The sequence below is a fragment of the Eleutherodactylus coqui genome, chromosome 1 (genome assembly GCF_035609145.1).
Source record: "Eleutherodactylus coqui strain aEleCoq1 chromosome 1, aEleCoq1.hap1, whole genome shotgun sequence".
NCBI lineage: Eukaryota > Metazoa > Chordata > Amphibia > Anura > Eleutherodactylidae > Eleutherodactylus > Eleutherodactylus coqui.
In genome coordinates, this window is record NC_089837.1 from 359,152,003 (window position 1) to 359,165,458 (window position 13,456).

Genomic DNA, 13,456 nt, shown 5'->3' on the forward strand with positions numbered 1-13,456 from the left:
AATAGACACAGGCAGGTACAACTCCCCTATTCGAATTGCATGTGCACCCACAGCATGGGTGGGTCCCAGGAAGCCTCCGGTGGTACATAAATAAATCCCATTGCAGTGCCCTGCACAGCAGAGCTAACGTCAGATTGAATACAGGTGGCCTTTGGCCCACACTACATGCCCCAGTCAGACTGGGGTTTTTGATAAATAGTCACAGGCAGGTACAACTCCGCAATGGGAATTCCGTGTGCATGCACAGCACGGCTGGCTCCCTGGAACCCACCGGCGGTACATAAATAAATCCCATTGCAGTGCCCCGGACAGCAGAGTTATTGTCAGATGAAATACAGGTGGGCTTTGGCCCACACTGCATGCCCCAGTCAGACTGGGGTTTTTTATAAATACACACAGGCAGGTACAACTCCCCTATGGGAAGTCCGTGTGGACCCAGAGCATGGGTGGGTCCCAGGAAGCCACCGGCGCTACATAAATAAATCCCATTGCAGTGCCCTGGACAGCTGAGCTAACGTCAGATAAAATACAGGTGGCCTTTGGCCCACACTGCATGCCCCAGTCAGACTGGGGTTTTTGATAAATAGTCACAGGCAGGTACAACTCCGCAATGGGAATTCCGTATGCACGCACAGCACGGCTGGCTCCCTGGAACCCACCGGCGGTACATAAATAAATCCCATTACAGTGCCCCGGACAGCAGAGCTAACGTCAGATGAAATACAGGTGGGCTTTGGCCCACACTGCATGCCCCAGTCAGACTGGGTTTTTTTATAAATACACACAGGCAGGTACAACTCCCCTATGGGAAGTCCGTGTGGACCCAGAGCATGGGTGGGTCACAGGAAGCCACCGGCGGTACATAAATAAATCCTATTGCAGTGCCCTGGACAGCAGAGCTAACATCAGATAAAATACAGTTGGGCTTCGGCCCACACTGCATGCCCCAGTAAGACTGGTTTTTTTTATAAATACACACAGACAGGTACAACTCCCCTATGGGAAGTCCGTGTGGACCCAGAGCATGGGTGGGTCCCAGGAAGCCACCTGCGGTACATAAATAAATCCCATTGCAGTGCCCTGGACAGCAGAGCTAACGTCAGATAAAATACAGGTGAGCTTCGGCCCACACTGCATGCCCCAGTCAGACTGTTTTTTTTATAAATACACACAGGCAGGTACAACTCCCCTATGGGAAGTCCGTGTGGACCCAGAGCATGGGTGGGTCCCAGGAAGCCACCGGCGGTACATAAATAAATCCTATTGCAGTGCCCTGGACAGCAGAGCTAACGTCAGATAAAATACAGGTGGCCTTTGGCCCACACTGCATGCCCCAGTCAGACTGGGGTTTTTAATAAATAGTCACAGGCAGGTACAACTCCGCAATCGGAATTCCGTGTGCACGCACAGCATGGCTGGCTCCCTGGAACCCACCGGCGGTACATAAATAAATTCCATTACAGTGCCCCGGACAGCAGAGCTATTGTCAGATGAAATACAGGTGGGCTTTGGCCCACACTGCATTACCCAGTCAGACTGGGTTTTTTTATAAATACACACAGGCAGGTACAACTCCCCTATGGGAAGTCCGTGTGGACCCAGAGCATGGGTGGGTCCCAGGAAGCCACCGGCAGTACATAAATAAATTCCATTGCAGTGCCCTGGACAGCAGAGCTAACGTCAGAGAAAATACAGGTGGGCTTCGGCCCACACTGCATGCCCCTGTCAGACTGGGGCTTTTTATAAATAGACACACGCAGGTACAACTCCCCTAATTTATATATTTATTAGTTATATAAATATTCTTAGTTACACCTTGTGTAAAGTGAAAATAATGGTTTATAAATAGAGATGAGCGAGCGTACTCGTCCGAGCTTGATACTCGTTCGAGTATTAGGGTGTTCGAGATGCTCGTTACTCGAGACGAGTACCACGCGGTGTTCGAGTCACTTTCATTTTCTTCCCTGAGAAATTTGCGCGCTTTTCTGGACAATAGAAAGACAGGGAAGGCATTGCAACTTCCTCCTGTGATGTTCCAGCCCTATACCACCCCCCTGCAGTGAGTGGCTGGCGAGATTAGGTGTCACCCGAGTATTAAAATCTGCCCGCCCGCGGCTCGCCACAGATGCATTCTGACAGAGATCAGGGACAGTGCTGCTGGTGCCGGAGCTGCTATAGGGAGAGCATTAGGAGTTACTTTAGGCTTCAAGAACCCCAACGGTCCTTCTTAGGCCATAGTCAGAAATCGCAGATCGCACCTATCTGCGATCTGCGATTCCTGTTCTCTTGTCTATATGCGCTCAATGGGGCCGGCGGCAGCAGCGCCGACCCCATTGAGAACATATAGAAGACAAATCATTCTTCTCTGCCACAGCTGTAACAGCTGTGGCAGAGAAGAACGATGTTTGCCCATTGAATTCAATGGAGCCGGCAATACAGCAGGTTCCACTGAAAGCAATGGGCTGCCGGCGTGCGCGGGATGAATTGTCGGGAAGGGCTTAAATATAAAAGCCCTTCCCTGCAATTCATCCAGAAATGTGTTATATTTTTTATTTTTACACATTTGTGGATGAATTGCAGGGAAGGGCTTCTATATTTAAGCCCTTCCCGACAATTCATCCCGCGCACGCCGGCAGCCCATTGCTTTCAGTGGAACCGGCTATAAGCATGTAACCCAGGAGAAGTGGCAGCGGAGTGTCATGCAGGCAGTGATTGTGCTTTGTTGGAGGTAGTGTGGTGCTTAGCTAAGGTATGCATTGCTAATGAGGGTTTTTCAGAAGTAAAAATTGTTGGGAGGGGGTCCCACTCTTGCCGCTATTGTGGCTTAATAGTGGGACCTGGGAACTTGAGATGCAGCCCAACATGTAGCCCCTCGCCTGCCCTATCCGTTGCTGTGTCGTTCCCATCACTTTCTTGAATTGCCCAGATTTTCACAAATGAAAACCTTAGCGAGCATCGGCGATATACAAAAATTGCTCGGGTCGCCCATTGACTTCAATGGGGTTCGTTACTCGAAACGAACCCTCGAGCATCGCGATAATTTCGTCCCGAGTAACGAGCACCCGAGCATTTTGGTACTCGCTCATCTCTATTTATAAATAAATATTTCTTTTCAGCGACTCTTTTTTACCAGGTTTATGCAGCTTCGTCTGAGGGCAGCATAAAGTAGTGACACAGACCCTAAGGCCCCTTTAGACACACAGAAAATCACTCAAAATATGGCTTTTTGAGTGCACATTTTGCATAATCTGTGAGCATGTGAGCTGCTGGGAGCTCAATTTATTCAGAGGACCTCCCGCTGTTCCACTTTTGTTCTGCTGGTGGGGCTGACAGCTGAGAAAAGCTGAGACAATGCAATCAGCTGTTATCAGCTCTCCCTGGGCAGAACACAGCATGTGGTCTGTTTTATCAGCTGTTCTGCTGAAGGACGGTTTTCAAGCTAAACTGAAAACCATCGTTCAGCAGAAAACTAAAAGATGGGCACATTTACACGCAACAATTATTGCTCAAAAGATGGCTTTTGAGCAAATTTTGAGCAATAATAGTTGTCTAAATGGGCCTTTACTTAATAGTGAAGGTTTTGTTAAAGCAACCCTCTGGGCCTGAACAATCAAAGCTTCCCTATGTACCTGGTCCACACTATGCATTAGGATGTATAATTAAGTCCTATTTAGACGCAATGATTGTCGCTCAAAAGCCATATTTTTAGCTATAACCATTGCGTCTAAACGCGCAGCCGTCATGCACTTTTCATGCACTACTCGTTCATCAGTGATTTCTAGCCAGATATAAATCAACAATGAATCTCATCAGCGCCGCACGCTGATTTTTTTTCAGTGGGTCTTGCTGATAGTATTCTTTCAGCTGGTATCCCGCTCAGAGGGACACCAGCTGAAAGCTCCGAGAACAATGAATCTGTTTGCATATACAAAACAGCTTCTTTGTTCTCTGAGCTATCGCAGCCGTATCCCGGTCTGTCTGCATTAACTCTACATACATGCAGTGATTTCATACGCACCCCCACTATCAAACACAGCGGGTAATTAAAAAAAAAATGACAGCGTCATAGTGTGCATGACCCCGTGCGTGTGATACACAGGCATGCTCAGTACACTCACTGCCCGTAAGTGGTCTCTGCTGGCAGAGCCAGTATTTAGAAACACCGGTAAAACGCTGCGGGCAGACCCGCAGTGTTTTACCTGTAGGGACATGGACGTGAGGCCTTAATTACCTTATATTCAAAATTGTCTTCTTACTATACTATCAGAAAGTAGTTTTTCAGTCTTTTTAGTCTTTAGTAAAGAGAACTAGTATAATAAGTCCATATATTGTTTCTCGTTTTATTTGCTGATTGTCTATTCTAATATCTATACTTGGTTGTGTTGATAGATGTCTTCAGTAGTCCTCTTCCATTCACCTGTAAATTTTCTTTTCCGCATTTCTTTCCACATTAAGTTTTATATCTGCTAACTATGTTGCCATTTGTTTACATTGCAGACTCGGACGAAAAGATTCGGGGGGCGCCGGGGGTGAGCGGGGGGTTGCAGAGGGGAGGAGGGGGAGAGAGAGAGCTCCACCACGCCGCCCCCCGGCACCCCCCGAATCTTTTCGTCCGAGTAGTCAGTTACTCGGAAAAAGCGGTGCTCGAGTGCAAAAACACCCGGACCGAGTACGCTCGCTCATCTCTGGACCTTAATTTCTAACACCACAAAGAGCAAAGCAGATCATTGCTGACTGCACCCAAAGTTACATTTTTAGCTGTGTAAATAAATGTTTCCTCCAGATGCATCACTTTTAGTACTGCAGAAAGATGAAACAGTAAAGTAAACTAATTATGCAGCCTATTGTTTCCTTTATTTACAGGTGAATCTCACAGGATTCATACGACAGAACCAGCATCAGAAGGTATATATATATTTTTTTTATCAGATGATTTTTATTACATTAAAAAAAGGTTACTAGAACCAACTTTCCTCTATAAATGCCCCTACACCCACACCCAATACATCTCACAGGGGCAAAAGAGGATCTGGACAATTTCAGCAGCTGATAAAATTCCATTTTAGCCATGTGTACATTTTTTCCAAGAAAGGGTCGAAAAACATATGTTGGCCTCTAGCTGCTCTTCCACACAGAGTGAACAATGATACATATACATGCATTTTCCAGTGTACACAAGTTGACCTTTACCTGAGAGCCAACCATTTACCATAGGCACATATAAAAGAGATATCTCCATGGGAAAGGTAGGAGCTGCATTTCTAAAGCTCTTTCACAAACAATTATTTGAAAAACATTCGACAAATAAAATCAAAAAGGTTTCTTCATAAATAGCTTGATGGAAGACAATGGGTATCCAATAGAGATGAGCGAACGCGTTCGTCCGAGCTTGATATTCGTGCGAATATTAGGGTGTTCGGGATGTTCGTTATTCGTGACGAACACCATGCGGTGTTCTGGTTACTTTCACTTCCTTCCCTGAGACGTTAGCGCGCTTTTCTGGCCAATTGAAAGACAGGGAAGGCATTACAACTTCCCCCTGCAACGTTTAAGCCCTATACCACCCCCCTGCTGTGAGTGGCTGGCGAGATCAGGTGTTCGCCTAATATAAAAGTCGGCCCCTCCCGCGGCTCGCCTCAGATGTGAGTTAGATGAGGGACAGTGCTGTTTGTACCGGAGCTGCTGTAGGGAAAGAATTGGTAGTTAGTGTAGGCTTCAAGACCCCCAAAGGTCCTTATTAGGGCCACTGATAGCTGTGTGTTGGCTGCTGTTAGCAGTGGGATTTTTTTTTCTTCTCAAAATCGGCTCTGCAGAGCGTTGCACCTGGCATTAGGGACAGAAGTGCTGCATAGGCAGGGAGAGTGTTAGGAGTGAGTGTAGCCTTCAAGAACCTCAACGGTCCTTTCTAGGGCCATATTTATCCGTGTGCAGTACTGTCCAGGCTGCTGTTAGCTGTGCTGCATTTTTTTTGGGCTTCTCAAAATCGCCTCTGCAGAGCATTCCACCCTCCATTGATACTGCAGGGAAAGAATTGTATAGGCAGGGCCACAACACAGTTATTATTCATAGAATATACGCAGTGCTGCCTGTTGGTGGGAAAAAACTGAAAACAAATCTATTTGTCCAGCCTCTGTCCGTCCTTACGGGCGGTGGACACGTGTGAGCTGCGTGAAAAACATTGCTAAATCATACGCAGCCAGCTACGCTTTACTGCTGGGTTCGCCATTTGCTTTCCTTAATTGGGAAAAAAAATACCTGCTCTCCAAGAGTTATAATAACTCTGCTACCCTCACGTTCTGTGACACATAAGCAGGGACACAGCACAGTTATTAAACTTCTCAGGTTCATTGAATATACGCAGTGCTGCCTGTTGGTGGGAAAAAACTGAAAACAAATCTATTTGTCCAGCCTGTGTCCGTCCTTACGCCTGTGGAGACGTGTGAGCTGCGTGAAAAACATTGCTAAATCATACGCACCCAGCTACGCTTTACTGCTGGGTTCGCCATTTGCTTTCCTTAATTGGGAAAAAAAATACCTGCTCTCCAAGAGTTATAATAACTCTGCTACCCTCACGTTCTGTGACACATAAGCAGGGACATAGCACAGTTATTAAACTTCTCAGGTTCATTGAATATACGCAGTGCTGCCTGTTGGTGGGAAAAAACTGAAAACAAATCTATTTGTCCAGCCTGTGTCCGTCCTTACGCCTGTGGAGACGTGTGAGCTGCGTGAAAAACATTGCTAAATCATACGCAGCCAGCTACGCTTTACTGCTGGGTTCGCCATTTGCTTTCCTTAATTGGGAAAAAAAATACCTGCTCTCCAAGAGTTATAATAACTCTGCTACCCTCACGTTCTGTGACACATAAGCAGGGACACAGCACAGTTATTAAACTTAGATAATTCATTCACTAGAGGCAGTGGGGCCTTTCGTTTTCCAAAAAGGGCAAAAATTATATTTGGCCTGCAGTCTTGCGCCAATTTATTTCCTGCCTGTGAAATCAAATCACTGGTAATACAGCATGCTGAGGGGTAGGGGTAGGCCTAGAGGACGTGGACGCGGCCGAGGACGCGGAGGGCCAAGTCAGGGTGTGGGCACAGGCCAAGCTCCTGATCCAGGTGTGTCGCAGCCGACTGCTGCGCGATTAGGAGAGAGGCACGTTTCTGGCGTCCCCACATTCATCGCCCAATTAATGGGTCCACGCGGGAGACGGTTATTAGAAAATGAGCAGTGTGAGCAGGTCCTGTCCTGGATGGCAGAAAGTGCTTCGAGCAACCTATCGTCTACCCGCAGTTCTGCGCCGTCCACTGCTGCCAATCCGAATCCTCTGTCTGCTGCTCCTCCTTCCTCCCAGCCTCCTCACTCCACTACAATGACACCTGCTCAGGAGCGGGAACACTCCCAGGAACTGTTCTCGGGCCCCTGCTTAGATTGGGCAGCAGCGGTTCCTCTCCCACCAGAGGAGTTTATCGTCACTGATGCCCAACCATTCGAAAGTTCCCGGGGTCCGGGGGAAGAGGCTGGGGACTTCCGCCAACTGTCTCAACAACTTTCTGTGGGTGAGGAGGACGATGACGATCAGACACAGTTGTCTTGCAGTGAGGTAGTAGTAAGGGCAGTAAGTCCCAGGGAGCAGCGCACAGAGGATTCGGAGGAAGAGCAGCAGGACGATGAGGTGACTGACCCCACCTGGTGTGCAACGCTTACTCAGGAGGACAGGTCTTCAGAGGGGGAGTCAAGGGCATCAGCAGGGCAGGTTGCAAGAGGCAGTGCAGTGGCCAGGGGTAGAGGCAGGGCCAGACCGAATAATCCACCAAGTGTTTCCCAAAGCGCCCCCTCGCGCCATGCCACCCTGCGGAGGCCGAGGTGCTCTAAGGTCTGGCAGTTTTTCACAGAGACGCCTGACGACCGACGAACAGTGGTGTGCAACCTTTGTCGCGCAAAGCTCAGCCGGGGAGCCAACACCAACAGCCTCACCACCACCACCATGCGCAGACATATGATGGCCAAGCACCCCGCAAGGTGGGACAAAGGCCGTTCACCGCCTCCGGTTTGCACCCCTGCCTCTCCCCCTGTGCCCCAACCTGCCACTGAGATGCAACCCCCCTCTCAGGACACAGGCACTACCGCCTCATGGCCTGCACCCACACCCTCATCTCCGCTGTCCTCGGCCCCATCCAGCAGTGTAGTTCAGCGCACCGTTCAGCCGTCGCTTGCGCAAGTGTTCGAGCGCAAGCGCAAGTACGCCGCCACGCACCCGCACGCTCAAACGTTAACCGTCCGCATCGCAAAATTCATCAGCCTTGAGATGCTGCCGTATAGGGTTGTGGAAACGGAGTCCTTCAAAAGTATCATGGAGGCGGCGGCCCCGCGCTACTCAGTTCCCAGTCGCCACTACTTTTCCCGATGTGCCGTCCCAGCCCTGCACGACCACGTCTCCCGCAACATTGTGCGCGCCCTCACCAACGCGGTTACTGCCACGGTCCACTTAACTACGGACACGTGGACAAGCACAGGCGGGCAGGGCCACTACATCTCCCTGACGGCACATTGGGTGAATTTAGTGGAGGCTGGGACAGAGTCAGAGCCTGGGACCGCTCACGTCCTACCCACCCCCAGAATTGCGGGCCCCAGCTCGGTGGTGGTATCTGCGGAGGTGTATGCTTCCTCCACTAAAGCACCCTCCTCCTCCTCCTCCTCCTCTGTCTCACAATCAAGATGTGTTAGCAGCAGCATGTCGCCAGCAGTCGGTGTCGCGCGGTGTGGCAGCACAGCGGTGGGCAAGCGTCAGCAGGCCGTGCTGAAACTACTCAGCTTAGGCGATAAGAGGCACACGGCCCACGAACTGCTGCAGGGTCTGACACAGCAGACCGACCGCTGGCTTGCGCCGCTGAGCCTCCAACCGGGCATGGTCGTGTGTGACAACGGCCGTAACCTGGTGGCGGCTCTGCAGCTCGGCAGCCTCACGCACGTGCCATGCCTGGCCCACGTCTTTAATTTGGTGGTTCAGCGCTTTCTGAAAAGCTACCCACGCTTGTCAGACCTGCTCGTAAAGGCGCGCCGGCTCTGCGCACATTTCCGCAAGTCCCACACGGACGCTGCCACCCTGCGCACCCTGCAACATCACTTTAAGCTGCCAGTGCACCGACTGCTGTGCGACGTGCCCACACGGTGGAACTCTACGCTCCACATGTTGGCCAGGCTCTATGAACAGCGTAGAGCTATAGTCGAATACCAACTCCAACATGGGCGGCGCAGTGGGAGTCAGCCTCCTCAATTCCTTTCAGAAGAGTGGGCCTGGTTGGCAGACATCTGCCATGTCCTTGGTAATTTTGAGGAGTCTACCCAGGTGGTGAGCGGCGATGCTACAATCATTAGCGTCACCATTCCTCTGCTATGCATCTTGAGAAATTCCCTGCAAACCATAAAGGCAGCTGCTTTGCGCTCGGAAACGGGGGCGGGGGAAGACAGTATGCCGCTGGATAGTCAGGGCACCCTCCTGTCTATTTCTCAGCGCGTACAGGAGGAGGAGGAGGAGCATGAGGAGGATGAGGAGGAGGGGGAAGAGACAGCTTGGCCCGCTGCTGACGGTACACCGGCTGATTGCCTGTCATCCTTTCAGCGTGTATGGCCTGAGGAGGAGGAGGAGGAGGAGGATCCTGAAAGTGATCTTCCTAGTGAAGACAGCCATGTGTTGCGTACAGGTACCCTGGCACACATGGCTGACTTCATGTTAGGATGCCTTTCTCGTGACCCTCGCGTTGCACGCATTCTGGCCACTACGGATTACTGGGTGTACACACTGCTCGATCCACGGTATAAGGAGAACCTGCCCACTCTGATTCCCGAAGAGGAAAGGGGTTCGAGAGTGTTGCTATACCACAGGACCCTTGCGGACAAGCTGATGGTAAAATTCCCAGCCGACAGCGCTAGTGGCAGAAGGCGCAGTTCCGAGGGCCATGTTGCAGGGGATGTGCGTAGATCGAGCAGCATGTACATCCCAGGCAGTGCAACAGTCTTTAAGGGCCTGGCCAGCTTTATGGCTCCCCACCAAGACTGTGTCACCGCTCCCCAGTCACGGCTGAGTCGGCGGGAGCACTGCAAAAGGATGGTGAGGGAGTACGTAGCGGATCGCACGACCATCCTTGGTGACGCCTCTGCCCCCTACAACTACTGGGTGTCGAAGCTGGACACGTGGCCTGAACTAGCCCTGTATGCCCTTGAGGTGCTTGCTTGTCCTGCGGCTAGCGTGTTGTCGGAGAGGGTGTTTAGTGCGGCTGGGGGAATCATCACAGATAAGCGTAGCCGCTTGTCAACCGACAGTGCCGACAGGCTAACACTCATCAAGATGAACAAAGGCTGGATTTCGCCAGACTTCTGTTCTCCACCAGCGGACAGCAGCGATACGTAAGCAATACGTAGGCTGCACCCGCGGATGGAAGCTACGTTCTCTCTCACCATCCAAAACGGGGACATTTCTGCTTCATCAATCTGTGTCTAATATTCCTCCTCCTCCTCCTCCTGCTCCTCCTCCTGAAACCTCACGTAATCACGCTGAACGGGCAATTTTTCTTAGGGCCACAAGGCTCACTCAAATAATTTTTCAGAACAATTTTTATAAGTTTCAATGCGCTTAAAAGCATTGGAACTTTAACTTGAACCAATTTTTCGTTACACTGGGCTGCCTCCAGGCCTAGTTACCACTTAAGCCACATTAACCAAAGCGATTAATGGGTTTCACCTGCCCTCTTGGCTGGCCATGGCCAATTTTTGGGATGTACATTAGTACTGTTGATACAGCAATTTTTGTGGGCCCTCGCCTACAGTGTAATCAAATTAATTTTTAGCCCACCTGCATTACAGCTGACGTTACCTCAGCTGTGTTGGGCAATGCAATGGGATATTTTTGTGTACCGCCGGTGGGTTCCAGGGAGCCACCCATGCTGTAGGTGCACACTGAGTTTTTAATACTTCTGTACACTTCTAAAGAACCCGTCTGACTGGGGCATGCAGTGTGGGCCGAAGCCCACCTGTATTACGCACGACATTACTACCTCAGCTGTGTTGGGCAATGCAATGGGATATTTCTATGTACCGCCGGTGGCTTCCTGGCACCCACCCAGGCAGTGGGTCCACAGGGAGTTAAACCTACATGTGTCCACTTGTAAAGAACCCCAGTCTGACTGGGGCATGCAGTGTGGGCCGAAGCCCACCTGCATTACGCACGACATTACTACCTCAGCTGTGTTGGGCAATGCAATGGGATATTTTTGTGTACCGCCGGTGGGTTCCAGGGAGCCACCCATGCTGTAGGTGCACACTGAGTTTTTAATACTTCTGTACACTTCTAAAGAACCCGTCTGACTGGGGCATGCAGTGTGGGCCGAAGCCCACCTGTATTACGCACGACATTACTACCTCAGCTGTGTTGGGCAATGCAATGGGATATTTCTATGTACCGCCGGTGGCTTCCTGGCACCCACCCATGCTGTAGGTGCACACGGAGTTTTTACTACATCTGTACACTTATAAAGAACCCCAGTCAGACTGGGGCATGCAGTGTGGGCCGAAGCCCACCTGCATTAAGCACGACATTACTACCTCAGCTGTGTTGGGCAATGCAATGGGATATTTCTGTGTACCGCCAGTGGGTTCCAGGGAGCCACCCATGCTGTGGGTCGACAGGGACTTCACAATAGGGAGTTGTACCTGCCTGTGTCTATGAATTAAAAAGCCCGGTCTGACTGGGGCATGCAGACACCTTGACAGAATGAATAGTGTGTGGCACATAGGTTCCCCATTGCTATGCCCACGTGTGCAGCTCCTGATGGCGGTGGCACAGGATTCTATTTCTCATTGCTTCTGTACAGCATTGTGGGCTATCGCTCCGCCACTTTTAAAGAGGGTCGCTGCCTAGCCGTGCCAACCTCTGCAGTGTGTGCCTGCGGTCCCTCGTCATGGCAGACGCAATTCTAAATAGACATGAGCGTGGTGTGGCATGAGGGCAGCTGAAGGCTGCGCAGGGACACTTTGGTGTGCGCTGTGGGGGGGAGGGGGGGCGGTTGGGCAGCATGTAACCCAGGAGAAGTGTCAGTGGAGTGTCATGCAGGCAGTGATTGTGCTTTGTTGGAGGTAGTGTGGTGCTTAGCAAAGGTATGCCATGCTAATGAGGGCTTTTCAGAAGTAAAAGTTGTTGGGAGGGGGGGGGGCCCACTCTTGCCGGTATTGTGGCTTAATAGTGGGACCTGGGAACTTGAGATGCAGCCCAACATGTAGCCCCTCGCCTGCCCTATCCGTCACTGTGTCATTCCCATCACTTTCCTGAATTGCCCAGATTTTCACACATGAAAACCTTAGCGAGCATCGGCGAAATACAAAAATGTTCTGGTCGCCCATTGACTTCAATGGGGTTCGTTGTTCGAAACGAACCCTCGAGCATCACGGGAAGTTCGTTACGAATAACGAACACCCGAACATTTTGGTGTTCGCTCATCTCTAGTATCCAACCATGGACCACCCCAAATATGTTCAAACATCATTTCTAACTTTCTCTTTTGGTATACTCCTCTTTCTAATCTGATGACTTACTTCATTCTATTAACATATTGTGATATACTGTGTGGAATAGACTGAATCAAATACATAGCTATTAATTTTCTAGTCTGCTATAATATAGTACCTAATGATATACTACTCTACATTTCTTTGTCACCCAAATATCCCAGTATACCGACTGTCTCTACAGAAATCTGAACACCATCTGTTTAAGTCGCAAAACCTCCCTCCAAAAGGGTCTTAACTGAACACTCCCAGACCATGTGCCTCACCCATCCCACACTTGAGGCATTGGGAATTGGTTCTAACACCAATGTTTTGTAACAATACCGGACTCTTGTGTGCCCTATGCAAAAGAAATAGGTGTGATAGTCTACATGTCTCACTAAAAGATGGGGCAGGAGTACACTCTAAAATGTATTCCATAGTTCATCTAAAATGGGGCCTATAACTGTCTCCCATTTATTTTGAATGTTTAGGTGAAATTGTTAATGATGGAGGGATAACAAATGTCTATAGAAAAGAGAAAAGCAAGGCAATATTATCAAGAATTATTGCTGATGCCCACGGACGGATTTCTGCCGCGTTTTACGCAGCGGACATCTGCGGCGTTACCCCAGAGCTATTAGGTTCTATTGAACCTAATAGCTCAATGTTCACGCCGCGGAATTCCAGCTCAAGAATTTATATATTTATTTCAGAGAACACCTATGTTAGGACTTTTGTGAGAAAAAGAAAACTTGTCTGGTCTCTAGTTTCTATAGACTACTTCAATTTCCCTGTGCTCTTTTCACTATAGAGCATATGGAGGTAGAAACAAACTATGCATTCATGTGAGGAACACCTGAGAAGGCAAACACAAAATAAATGCCTGTATTGCAGTGGTAATTGGCACTACCT